Source organism: Falco peregrinus, chromosome 1 (genome assembly GCF_023634155.1).
Source record: "Falco peregrinus isolate bFalPer1 chromosome 1, bFalPer1.pri, whole genome shotgun sequence".
NCBI classification, from domain to species: Eukaryota; Metazoa; Chordata; class Aves; order Falconiformes; family Falconidae; genus Falco; species Falco peregrinus.
This window is the reverse complement of record NC_073721.1, coordinates 9,205,521-9,218,809: the sequence shown is the minus strand read 5'-3', so window position 1 is coordinate 9,218,809 and position 13,289 is coordinate 9,205,521.

Here is a 13,289-nt window from a genome sequence, read left to right as displayed (position 1 = left end):
ACGTTTTCTTTTTTCTCCCAACTGATCAGACACATTAAAACCAAAGAACACCATTACAGAGTAATATAATTTCCTGCTTGAGACACCACTTAAAATTTTAACCAATTACCTATATGTTTAAGCCAGAAACTTGTTTGATCAAATTATACTTTCTAGTTTAACCTAAGGGAATTAAGGGAAACAGACTCCACAGTTCTTTTAACACTTTGATCCCACAAGTAATCACTTCACGTAGCAAAAATATGTTTCACATTTAATTTAAGTTTTCCTGGGTTCAGCTTTCAGACACCTGTGCTTATTATGTTTTTGCTTTTAGATGAAAAAGGTATTTATTATTCTATAATTTCCTCCAAGTGAAGGTACTACAACATAGCCACCAAGTCACTGCTTAATCCTCCTGACCACCCAAACATAGCATGCTCTTTAAATCCATCACTGAAGACAAGACTTCAAACACATTATAGTTCCTTTCTAAACCTTTCCCACCGCCAGCATGCAGTTGCAAACATTGATCAAGCATAAAGCGTTCCAGTACTGGCCTGGAATTCTGTACCAAACTGCACACAAGGACATAATGTCATCCTTAATTGCTGTTCTCTATTCACCTGTTCAAGGTTCCCATTGGACGCTGTCATTGCAGCACGCTTGGAGCTCATCACTAATCCATCCCAGACCACTGAATCACTGCTGTACAGGATACAGCTCCCAGTTCAGTAACCACGGATTAGTTAACCCTAGATGTCTGACCTTGCCAGCAGCGTAAAAACCGCAGTTATTTGAACAGACGTGGGTCACCACATGATGTCAACAGCTCTAGAGCGCTGTCTTCTTTATTGTTTATCATGCTGCTTGGCCCTCATGTAGATAAGTACTTAAGCATGTGCTTGAGGATTAGTCTAAACTACCAACTGCCCGTGAGTGGGGAAACACATGAGCTTGCATTAAGAAGCTGTGTTCCAGTTTACTACCAGAAACAAGGTTGCTCTCAGCAGGTCAGATGATGCTCTGTACCTCTGTGGCTCAACTGCTTCTGCTACCTGAGCTCTCTCAAAGCTAGGTTACCTCTGCTCTCTGCTGCAGCCAGCAGCAATTGAATATAATAAGACCTAAAGTGCTTTCCTGCATAAGGGCACTACTATGATCTTGGCTCTAGGGAGTCCAGCTGAGGATTATGGCTGAGGAATATAACCCTCCTCCCCAGTCCCCAGTCACTGTCCACCTACCTGTGGGGAAATCCTGTTCACTTTTCCCCATGCTTTTGTATCTCAAGTTCTTACAGCCATTTCATCTCCTGCCATAACTCTCTTTTATTTGTTACCATACACTTCCCTGCGAGTTCGGTAACAGTATGGAAAGACATAAGAACGTCTGGTGTAAAAAGCTCCCTGTTATAAGAAAAAAAAAAATTATCTGAAAGTTAAAAAACAACTGTATAATCAAAGAGCAACTCAGTGAGCCACAGATACACTTGAACAGATGGCTGAATCCAACCCCTGGGTAACTCAGCTTAATCTCCTCACTTGTTTACTGAACAAAGTCAGAGAGGGAGACCCTCAAAGTTGGATGTGTGGAGCCAGCTGAAAAGGCAGGAATAGGAAAAAATGCTGGAGGAGATCTGGGCACTCACATTGTTAATCCAAAGTAATCGAAGAAGCTTACATACTTATACATAAAATGTTGCCATTAGCAGAACACAAGGCTGTATCTTGCATGGAATAGCATATCACTATTGACGAAGAACACCGTGGCCCTACTCACCCAGTTAGAATAGCACTGCAGAAGGAGTTTATGTTCAGTTACCCACCAGGCCATATAAGCCTACAGGCTATCGTTGCCTAGGGTACAAATCCACCTACTACTATTTCTGTTCTGCAAGTAGTCTGCAAGACTCCAAGGTCTTATTAAAGTAGTATATTTTAAAGCATAGCCTAAAGAGGAAAAAAAAAACAAAACTCAAACCAATAAAACCATCAAACCAACTCCTTCATAGCTTACCAAGTCTATCTCTTTACCTCAAGATCAACATTATCATCATCGTAAATTCTGGTTCACCCACACTCCCCTTTCTTTTTTATGAAACAGCAGCTATGTACAGCCTAGGCTTTCACCCCTCTTCTACTGAAGAAAATTAAAACATAAACAGAAGCCATAAGTATTCCACACACAAAAAAAAAAAAATTACTTCTGGAAGAGAGGTGATGGATATTATTTTTAGTGAGATAAACCAGCAAGCAAACATAGTATCTACTCATAATTTCATGGCTCTCAAAGTGCTTTGAAAACGTTAGGCAGAGCTTCACAGTACAGGGGAAAGATCACTGCTTCCATGTCATGTATTGAAGCATCAGGACGTGCCTATATCCTCAATAACTTCTGAGAAATCTACAGAAATACTGGGACCAAGTTATCTCAGTATGATGCAGGAAGCAGCTCAAGGTGCTTGTGACCACTGCTTTCACCATGATTTGACATCACTTTGCTGAACAGCCATATACCAACACCATCTAAAAGAAGCAGGCTGTACTTTTGTAAAGCAAACACGCTCATCACAAAAGCCCTCTGTGAAGTACAAGATGGCACAAAAAGGGTTCCATGGTTTGCTGCGCATTAAGGAGTCCGTGGCAGAAGCAGAGGAAGAACTTGAGTAATGACCTTTAACACAGACCCTGCTTTCCTCCTCGATACCAGAGGATCTCAGGAAGCTACCTCAAACAGAAAAAAAAACCAAAACCAACAGTGTAATTCCAATAGATGCTCAGCATTTGGAAGGAGGACTTGATAGGTCTTAAGAGTTCTTGCATGAGGAAGCTTTCCATTCTGGCAGCTGTTGTCCTTTCTCTGAAGTTGGACCCCAGTAATTTTAAACTGTCAATTGTGCTTCAAAAGAATTTGATTTTTTTTTTTCTTTACATTCCAACACCTGGGCTCATGTGTTAATGGGCTCAAATTTACTGCAAAACCTGAAGGAAGAGTTGGCTGGGTGGAATTTTGAGCTTGTGGCAATACATGATGCCAGGAAAAATACCTGGGGATACAGGATTATCCACAGTCTAAAAAAAAACTTCTCCTTACCAGAATGCATGTTCTGAGCACAATGCGTTAAGAAGAAATGCTGTGTGAAGTGTTGATTTGAAAAAGCATTCTCACTTTTTCCCTTCTCAGCTGTAAACTAGAATAGCTCCTAGGATCTGTCATAGAATCTACAATAGATGGAGCACAGGGTAGCTTTTGTCTCCCATAAATCTCTTCCCCACTCCCAAGCACACCCTATTGCATTCCTATGCCCAAGCCGAGAAGAGGACAGTAGTAGAATTACTGTGCCAACTAAAAGAGAAGCGAAGTGTACAGTACATGGGACTGAATTATTCAGTAATGCACTAGGCAGCAGAGATGGGGAATGCCGCTTCTCATAACCATCATCAACCTTGTCTGTTGACATAGTTTCTATATTCATGCATTCCTTGCCATGCGGCGCAGAGGTGTTAGTCACATGCACCAGCTGGGTCACATGTGTCATCTTTATTTCCCTCATGTTGTTAACTCACATCTTTTTGGGTCATCTCAGGAGTCTGAACAACCTGAGAAAGTCTTGCTCAAAAGCAACCACGTGTATCAGACCAAATTCCTAGCTTAGGTAGCTCTGTCACCGGACCAGAATGCCCTAAAAACAAACAAGACTCAGACTAAACCGAGGATCTTTATGGATCTCAGCAATAACCAGAAAGCTCTGTAAGGTCTCTCATCCCTTGACCAGGGTTTAAGGAACCATTTGACTTTTTTGGGTTTTTTGTCCCCTAAGAGACTTCTTTAACAGAATTGGTTTTTTGATTCAGACAGGCATTGGACACATCCCAAACATGAAAAGAGGTCACGAATACTACCGACTTGCTGACTGGCCCACTGCCACTCAAGATTTGCTCAGTTTGCACAATGCCTTGAACAGAGAAATACAGGTTTCTAGCCATAGAGGGAATATATGCACACACACAATAAGGGAATACACATACACACATTAGCTGTTGACACTGCTAGTGTTTTGCAGACAGCGCTGCAGCAAGTCCTGCTCTTGGGTTTCCCTGCTATCTTTTTTCTTCATCTTTTAGCAATGACAATCTAATCTTTCCTGTTTCCTACACTCCCAAAATTCAATGAAGTTCCATTCATTAGTAATCAAATACGACCATTTGGATACAGTAGTTTTGACGCTATTGGTTAGAGGAGGTAGAAAGCCGTAATGGATTTAGCCCCAATATGGCAGACTGAGACGAACTGAAAGAATAGTGTGCATGGCTGAGTGAGAAGAGAAACTGTGCATCTTTATTAGCACTGTCTCTTTGAAAACATACACTTCCTCTTACACAAAAGATTCAAACAATTTTGAAGACCTTATTTCTTGTAATCTAAATCTTGTAATCTAAACACACAAAACTACACCAAACTTATTTTAGGAACCAGGCAGACAGTGGATCTTTCTTGATGTCAGATGCTTCTGTTTGCATGATAGAGCACGTTCAGCTTGATAAAGCAGCACACCTTATGACCCTATCATGACTTCTCACTGCCCACAAGTAAAGCTCCTGCAACTACACAATGCTTTACAAGAACTTGTGGGTTCACACGGGTGGGGAAGAGAGAGAAAAGAATTTAATTTGATTCCAGAAAAAAAACAACTCTGGCAAGTAAGAGGTTTTAAAACCCTCCTTTCTTGAGGGAGAGGATGGCCAGATCCTGAAGAGTCAGGGGATTTGGCAGAGCTGTTCCATTTAGTGCCTTCCACCAACTTTAGTACCATCACAATTGACTCAGCTGCACCGACCAAATTAATCTGGTTAACTCACCCTGACAGCCCAGCTGGAGCAGAGGAACTTTGGAAGGGAAACTTGCACCATCTGTGGCCCACCCCATTAAGGTGAGTCGTTGGCAGTTTAGGGCACAATCTCTCTCAGGACACTCTCAGCCACTGAGTGTGCACAGAAGAAGCAAAGGCAATACAATTACACAGAAGTGTAATGAAACAGGAAGAATCATAGTCCAGAGATGACAAAGCAATTAATCCACAGACACCAGTGTTCACAAGCAGGGAGAAAGAACTCCAGCATTCATCACCGATGGTGTACAAATTAAATATATTTTTTTAAAAGTTTCTATTAGTTATAGAACAAAAAATGAAAAGGCAGCTGCAGTATAGATTGGGCAGTCTTATTCAGCCAGAAGCACCACCATCACTCTCTTCCAGACCCCAAGCTCTCCTACTCCTCCCCTGCTGTTTCATATCCCCAATTGCCAATGAACCTCATTAGCCTTCCTGCATGAAGCACCTGCTAATCCACCCATCCTTGTTAGCACATTGAAAAGCATCTGGTGGTCTAGAGAGAGGAAGTGAAAGCCTTTAACTCTATCCCTGCCAGACCCATTCACCACCATGCATTCAGGTTATAAAAATTATGAATTTAAATGAACTTCCAAGACTATACTGTCTCAAGTACCATCTCAAAGTCTTTTATATGATTGAACACACGTTCTGTGGTACCTGAACCCTGAGCAAGTCTATCAGCAACACCTGAACACCTTTTATTTCTGTCTTTTGAGGATCTTCTAAGTGCACTGTAGAGCTGGAAAAATGCAAATGCAGGCGGATTAGAAGCTTCTCCTACACCCAAACATTTGGTTTTCCCAATGTGAGTTCTCTCAAAAGATCAACGTGTTCACACTCTCTACAACTTATTCGCATACTCCTATGGTCTGCTAGCTGCAGCACTTTGAGAAAGCAGAAAGAATTACACATTTCTTCAGTTTATCTAAAGAGCTCAAGTAAACAAAATCAACTCCTTGCAACAAGGCACTATTGCAACAAATACATTTGTATTTCATTTTTTTTCTTTCAACTGTGATATACAAAGCTAGGAGGGAACAGAAAAGCAACTTATTTTTAGGAGTCCTTATAAAAACAGATGGGTGAGTAACATATGACTTTTTTTTTTTTTTTCATTATTTTACATCATTTCACACAAATTGCGGATGGAATAAGAAATCCATTGAATTATGGAAATAGTGACTACGGAAGAAGCTACAATCTCCAACAAACAAAATGGGAAACAGAAATAACAGTACGGTCATATTTTCACAGCTACAGAACTGAGAGGTTTATACTGAGCAACTCTTCCAAGGACATGCAGGAAGTTTATGGTGCAGTCAAGAGGTAAACAAGATGACAAGCCCCAGTCTGGAGCTTTTATTACAAGGTTCAACTGTGAACATAAAATGATTTGACAAAACCATTTTATCAAGACAGCTTGACAAGAATTTGATGGTTTGTTGCTTCAGTCTTGATTTACTGCACAGAACTGGTAGGAGTGATCTCTAGTATTTAGTAGAGATTTTAGAATTTCCTGTTGTCAGATTTTCTAATTTGGTTTTCTAGCAGCTTCTGTATAGCCTTGTGACAGCACTCTAGGCAACATACATGTTCAAAGCAATTTCAACCACTTGTCACAACAAGGAGGTGCTATATTCCCACGGTAAATCAGTTTGCTCCTATAGTGTTCAATAGCTGATTGCAGTTACTGTTTATTTTCGCTGTCTCTTACTTCTGTTGGACCAGGCTTTCCAGCTAGTGAAACCTTGCATCCTAGCCACTTCAACGTCCACTCACTCATCTGGAAAACTGGAGTCACAAACAACAGCTTCTACTACTTGAGGATCTGATGCAGTCTGGTGGTGGAGGAGGAGGAACAGGCTTTGTTCTCCTATGAGCTGGTATCGCTTGTCAATAACAGAACTGGAAAAATGACCTTGGTACAGCACAGCCTCGGCTTACAACAGCAATTCAGACACTCTTGAAGACTGACTAGGTACATGCATGGTCATCTATAAGAAAACCTGAGCACAAGTAAATTTGTCTTCTATAGCTCATTCACAGATCATCCCCACCTCCTCTGAGCATGTACCTGCCCTGGTTCATACTCTGCGTGTATGTTTCTTTTCATATTTAAATTATACTCAGGATCTCAGATGCGCTTCAGAACTGCTGTAGGTAAATATACACAGCTGCTAGCTCAATTATTTGTATTATAATGTAATTTGCATGTACTTACTGTGTAAGCTTCAACCTGGTCTTCCCTTGTGCACCCTATAAAAGAATAATCTAGATGCAAAACCTACCAACCCTTTCCAAGGGGAAAAATACTTGCTGCTTCTCACTGCTGACACCTGACATTTTACAGCATAGCTTGAATGCACCAAGGTGAAAATTCATCTTAAGATAACTGTACCTATACATAAGTTTCGTCCCAGAATTGTTTCGGATCTTTCAATATACCTGAAAAGGTTTGAAGCGGCCAGGGATTTGAGAAACCCTGACTAGCTAGAGACAAACATTGCTGACACATAGAACAGCTTTCCTCTACAGCACAACCACAAGTTACCCCCTCTACACCTTCTGGAGGACCTCTCATTCCTTTGACATACCTGCCATTAACTAAAAATCTCCAAGTTATTATTCTAGCTGGATCAGGCACACATAGCAGTTACAGAGATGATGCAAAAAGATGAGACACCACCCAGAGAAAATCAGACCAAACTTGAAGAGCAGAGAAGCCACCTTGCACACAACCTACTCTTTGCAAGAAAACCATGCTGAATCATCAGCAAGAATCAAATTCCTCCCAGCTTACTTCTTACTGTTATGGCCACCCGTTTACATTCAACAAAACTGGTTCAGAGCCACAGCTTAGATTGTAAATCCATTTGAGAAGAGAGCGTATCCCAGCAGTGCCTTGCAGGGTGTTTTGGGGCAAGGCTTGGACCCCCAGTTCACATGTGAACACAGGTGTTGCAGGCTCCATAGAAGTCTGTCTCACAGCTGTAGCAAATCACGCTCTTTAAACTGATCTATCAATTAAGAAAAGCTCTTTTTTTCTTAAAGTTACAAAGTTTTAATCAAACATGGGTCTCTACAGAGACTACAATGCAACTACAAATGGTACTGCCATACCATTGCTGGAATAAACAAACACTGGTCATGGTCTTCAGTATCTGGAGGCTTGGAGGGCACATGTCACTCTCAGGACAACGTTATCTGCATACCCACTAACTGTCTTCACAGATTGGATTTTTGCTTTGGTTTGGGTTTTTTGTTTGGTTGGGTGTTTTGTTTTGGGTTTCTTTTTTTGTTTGTTTGGGTTTTGCCTTTTTGAGAGAAGTATTTCTACATAGGGTAGGAGAAAAATCAAAAGAGTAAATCAGTAATGGCTGCAGACTCTTGGAGGATATCGCAAAGCCTCATCCTCTTGACCACACCGTAAGTGGCCAAGTTACACCAAACTACACTTAATATGCTCTCATCTCAGGGTCACAGCACACACTACAGGCATACAAACACTAAGACAGCCAACAGTACTTTGATAAGGAAGATATAACACATGAAAAAGAATCATCTATGTGCAGATGGGTTTAGTACCCCTTCCAACTGGAGCAGAAAGGAAAAAGATTTTAAAAAAAATCAGTGTTTTAGGGCCAAAAAACCCTCTAAAAACAGGCATTTCCTTGGAAAGTTTCCATATAAGGGAGCACAAATTTACCTTATTTGAAGAAAAGCATGAAGTCTGGGTGTCTGAATTCTAAACCACACCCATGTGCTTGTCTGCTGTGGAGTGAAGGGAGCTCCAGGTGTTAAAAAGAAAAAAAAGAGCTGGAAACCCTACTTTCCTATGGCATGTTTTTTGTTTGTTTTTAAAATTACTTCCTATTTCAATCAGATGAGTAATGGCATTAAAGATTATCTGAGGTTTTCTAGGATTCAGGATGTTTGTAATTTTTTTGTTTTCCCTCTGGATAAGAGTTTTGAATGTTTATAAATAATCATATAAAAGTGTGTACAGTATTCTCCATGGAAATTCTTGCTGAAATATCAAGCTTTTAAGTGTGTCTGTCAAAAACTCTCTCCTTCTAGTGTTTTTATCCAAGCACTGCAGATTCTAGTGGTTTAGAATCTAATATATGTAAGTTTTGGATATATATTTGACTTGTAACAACAATTGCATGCAATACAGGGTTACAGAATGGAAAGATCTGCTCAAATGTATACAAAAATTAATAACCAATATATACAACAATTAATAGCCCCTCACTGATGCTAAAAAACATCACTTTGACTAGTCGCATTTCTAATAGTTTTTAAATTTGGTCTTTGTTATGTGTGAGCCAGAAGCAGAGTTTAAAGAAGCATTACTGAGAAAATCTTAGGTATATAGCTCTTCCTAACAGTGCTGATAATTTCATCACTGGGCAAACAAGCCTCCAACTATGTCATTTCATTTTGTCAACTAATTCATCTGTTTATAGAGTTCAAAAAACTTGACTAACATAGGAAAATACATTTTATCAGTTGATCACGCTTCTGTGTATCTAAAAAAAAAAAAAAGCCTAAAGGCTTTCGCCGACAGATTATCTTGGCCATCATCACAGTGACCACCACAGAGCACCAGCCTCTTTCTCCTTCTAATATTAAAAGGTCTACTGAACGCCAAGTTACAGTCATAATTTTCATTTACCAAACATCTATACAGAGTACATGTCTTGTAGCTTTATAATACAACTTGATTACACAGTTCATCTAGCAAAATTCACTTGAGAATCAGCCAGCCATACTAAAGAATCTAACCCAATTTACGTGTGTTGTCAGTCATGCTTAGCTAGCCACTGCGTTAGCATGAATGTCACTCTGAAATTCAAACAAGCCACCCACCACCCAGTTATCAGCACACATCTTACCTCCTCCTTCCCTTCCGTCATGTAGGAAGCAAGCAGCAGCCAGCTGACGCCCTACTGAACATTCAAGAGAGAAGAAAACCACCATAGTAAAGGCTCTAAAGGTTCCCAATAAGATGCAGGTGTAGTGTTTTAGATTCATTTACTGACACTGCTTTCACTGAACAATTCCCAGACTTAGGTGGTTGCTTCTAAAAGCAGACAGGCGATAGCAGTCAGGACCCACAGGCTCCTGACAGGCTACAGAGCCTCATTGCCCTTCTTTGATAACAAAAAATTAAAGTTTTTAGCACTGGGTTTTATTACCAACATTTGCTCAGTATTCTTGCAAAGTTAAAGCAACAGAGAAGAATCACTGCCTTGGCGCACACAACCTCGGTATGACTGTACAAGTCTACCACATCCACAGCTGGCATGGCGTGCACAAGTTCACCAGATAGACATATACAATTATTTTATCTCAGACAAAGCCCCCCCTGGAGCCAAGCAATAGCCTGGGTCTAGATTTGTGGTTTACTCCTCATCATTGCTCCTCTGCAGTTTCTGAATATATACACACTCCACACCAACTGCGCACTTACATATACACTTTTTAAAAAAACAAAAAAAAAATCTATTTAAAAAGACTGTTCCCAGTGGCAGAGTAACACCTTGTGACACAGATCTCACGGAACGTTTCCCAGACTGGAAGTTTTCACAGAAGCTGAGGTGGACAAACTGATCTTTGCAAGGAACTTCCTTTAGATCCAACAGAGAAAGTAAATCAAGATCTCTCCTCACGTTTTAGCACAAGTGTTTAATGACATCTTCAGAAAATAAGCAGACTAACATTGTGAGAAAAACTTAAAGTGTTTTAAAGCTGCATTTACAATTTGGTATTAAATGAAAATAAGCACTTGTAGCAGAATGTAAATTTAGTACAGCTGCACCCTATGGATGCCTCCTGTTTCCATGGCCAAATAAAAATAGCAAGTTAAAACTGACACCTGAATAAAAATAGTGTCATATGAACGTGTTGCACGCTCTCTGTAGCTACCAATGAAAAACGGGGAGACCAGTCTTCGGTCTTCAACTGTTTTTATTTTTTGCTTTTATAACCCCATTGCATCCATGCACCTAGTTCTCCAGCAGCATCTGCCTGATTCTCTAGTTTTCTGCTAACAAGGTCCAGGAAACACCTGCTCAGTGGCTGAAAGACCCTCTTTTATTACCCTTCTCTTGCCTTGAATTACAGCTAGGAATGCTTCAGAGTTTTATCTACCCGAGGGTTAGTTGTATGCAGATCTCAGAACTACAGCCTGCCTGTACCAGGGAAATAAAGCATGCTTCACATATTTCAGCAATCCTATCACATGGCCCATCATGAGGAAGGGAAAAATATCTCCATGAAAGTATTCTAACTAGAGGAAAAAAGTTCAATGAGCTAGGAATCAGAAAGTTATCAGCATCAACTTTTCCACTCCAGAGACTCCAAGTCTCACATTCTTTTTAGTTTTCTTTCAGAAAACAAACAAACAAAAAAACCCACAAAAAAACCAACCAACTTATTGCATATAAAATATCCTTAATGCAATATGTATATGTACTATTCTAATCTATCATTGGCTGCATAGCAAAACATTAAGTTCAAGTGTTGCAGCTTTCACATGCAATATTTTCTGACAGGTCTCATGGTTTCTTTGTCTAGTGAAGTCATATACAGGCAAACCTAAGGAAAGAGGGAAGCCAAACCCATGGCGCCACTGAGCACTACTGCTAAGGATCATGAGCTCCACCAGTAGCATGGAACAGTCCACAAGTATCTCAGGTCTCACTGGACACAAATCATCACTTCACTATTTGTATAGCAAAGTCAAGCCTGTAGCACCACAAGAAGGCTGAAAAACCAAAAGCAGAGAGCACTGCAAAAGACTTTTTATCTCTGGAAAAGGAGGAAAACATTTCAAACTGCTTAAAGAATCAAACACATCCAGCAACAATAAACACACTCCCAGTGGTGGTTTGCCTCCTGAAAAAAGTCCTTCCTTTTTGACACAACCTGAACAGACAGTTCATCTGAATGCATGAACCAGGCAAAGCAGCCAGGTAACTGGGGCAATTAGATACTGCCAGAACTACCAGCTTACACCACGCTGCCGTACAGGTGTGGCCAACTACAAGCTTCAGGAACGGGAGCAAAACCACTGGAAGCCAAATTGCACATTACGGAAGAAACAACACTTGTCTGAACCACAAAGGCGATATTCATAGCATGTAAATATAAGCAAAGATCAACACAAATCTTCTTCAAACCTGCTTACAAAACAAGACCTCAAAGGACAAAGGAGCACAATGACTTTACAGTGCTGCTGTTCATCTCCTGGGATCAACTTACGGAAGGGGTTTCCTCGCCAGCATGGGGAAGACGTGGCCACGCGCTCTAGCAAGACCCCGACATGGAAGTTTTCTTTATGCAAGAAATACAAGTTGTTAGTTAAAGTGGTAACTCTTCTACAACATGAAAGGAGTTGAAAATATGTAAGAGCAAACTGTTAATATAGTGAGAAAAGTGGTGGTGGAGGGGTAACATTAATAGCTTCGCTTCTTTGCAATGCCAGTTTTTCAGAGAAACATTCCATGATAGCTGACAATGATCTTATATCATATAAGAAGTCTGATTACTAAATGAGATGTTGTTAACGGGAAACCATAACATCAAAAAAATGAAGACAAAAAAGGCTAAATGTACACTCACAGTATGTGACAGGTGTCTGATTTTGAGGAGTTTGATGCTAAGTTTTAATTATCAAAACCTCTCTGTAAATACAAAGCCAATTAATTAGTTTCAAGAAAAAAAATGTTGGAAAGTTTAACTTTAAAGATAAGAAAAGAAAAGATTTAAAACACTACTTATTTTATCCTGCTCTATTTATCTTCAACTGAGACAGACATTTATTTTGCCTACACAGTATTGAGTTTGCTGAAGACAAAAAATGTGATCAGTATTTTTCCAGAATGAACCATGTTTATTTGGGTTGGCAGCAGGGAGAGCTTTTTTCTGAGTCACATCCATGCCCTGCCACCTGTGTTAAGAAGCTTGTTTTGCAAAAGAACAGTGCTAAATTGTGGATGAGCGCTGGAAAATTTAATTAAAACTCACTTCAAAACCAACACATCCTGTAAGCATCTCAGGAAATCTATAGGTTCATCATTAAATTCATTAGCAAGTTTATAAAACCCAAAAACAAAAAATCTGTTCAAATATGCATGAACACACACACAGAAAGCAGCCACCCCCAGTCATGCAAATTCTCTTGGACCTCGTGCATTGTGGCAAGGCCCCCGGAGTAAGGCAAACACGAACGACCATCTGTTATTTTTGTCTGCAAAGCAGCCACTTCCCCCCTGATGAATCTTTGATAGCAGCCAAGCAATGGCAGCGACTGCTGTGGCAGGAACTGACAGCCAGCAGCCCCAGCCTCCATTCCTCTCTTCACTCCCCCTGCATGTTAAATGGCTGCTTCAAACCCAGGAGTAGCTCT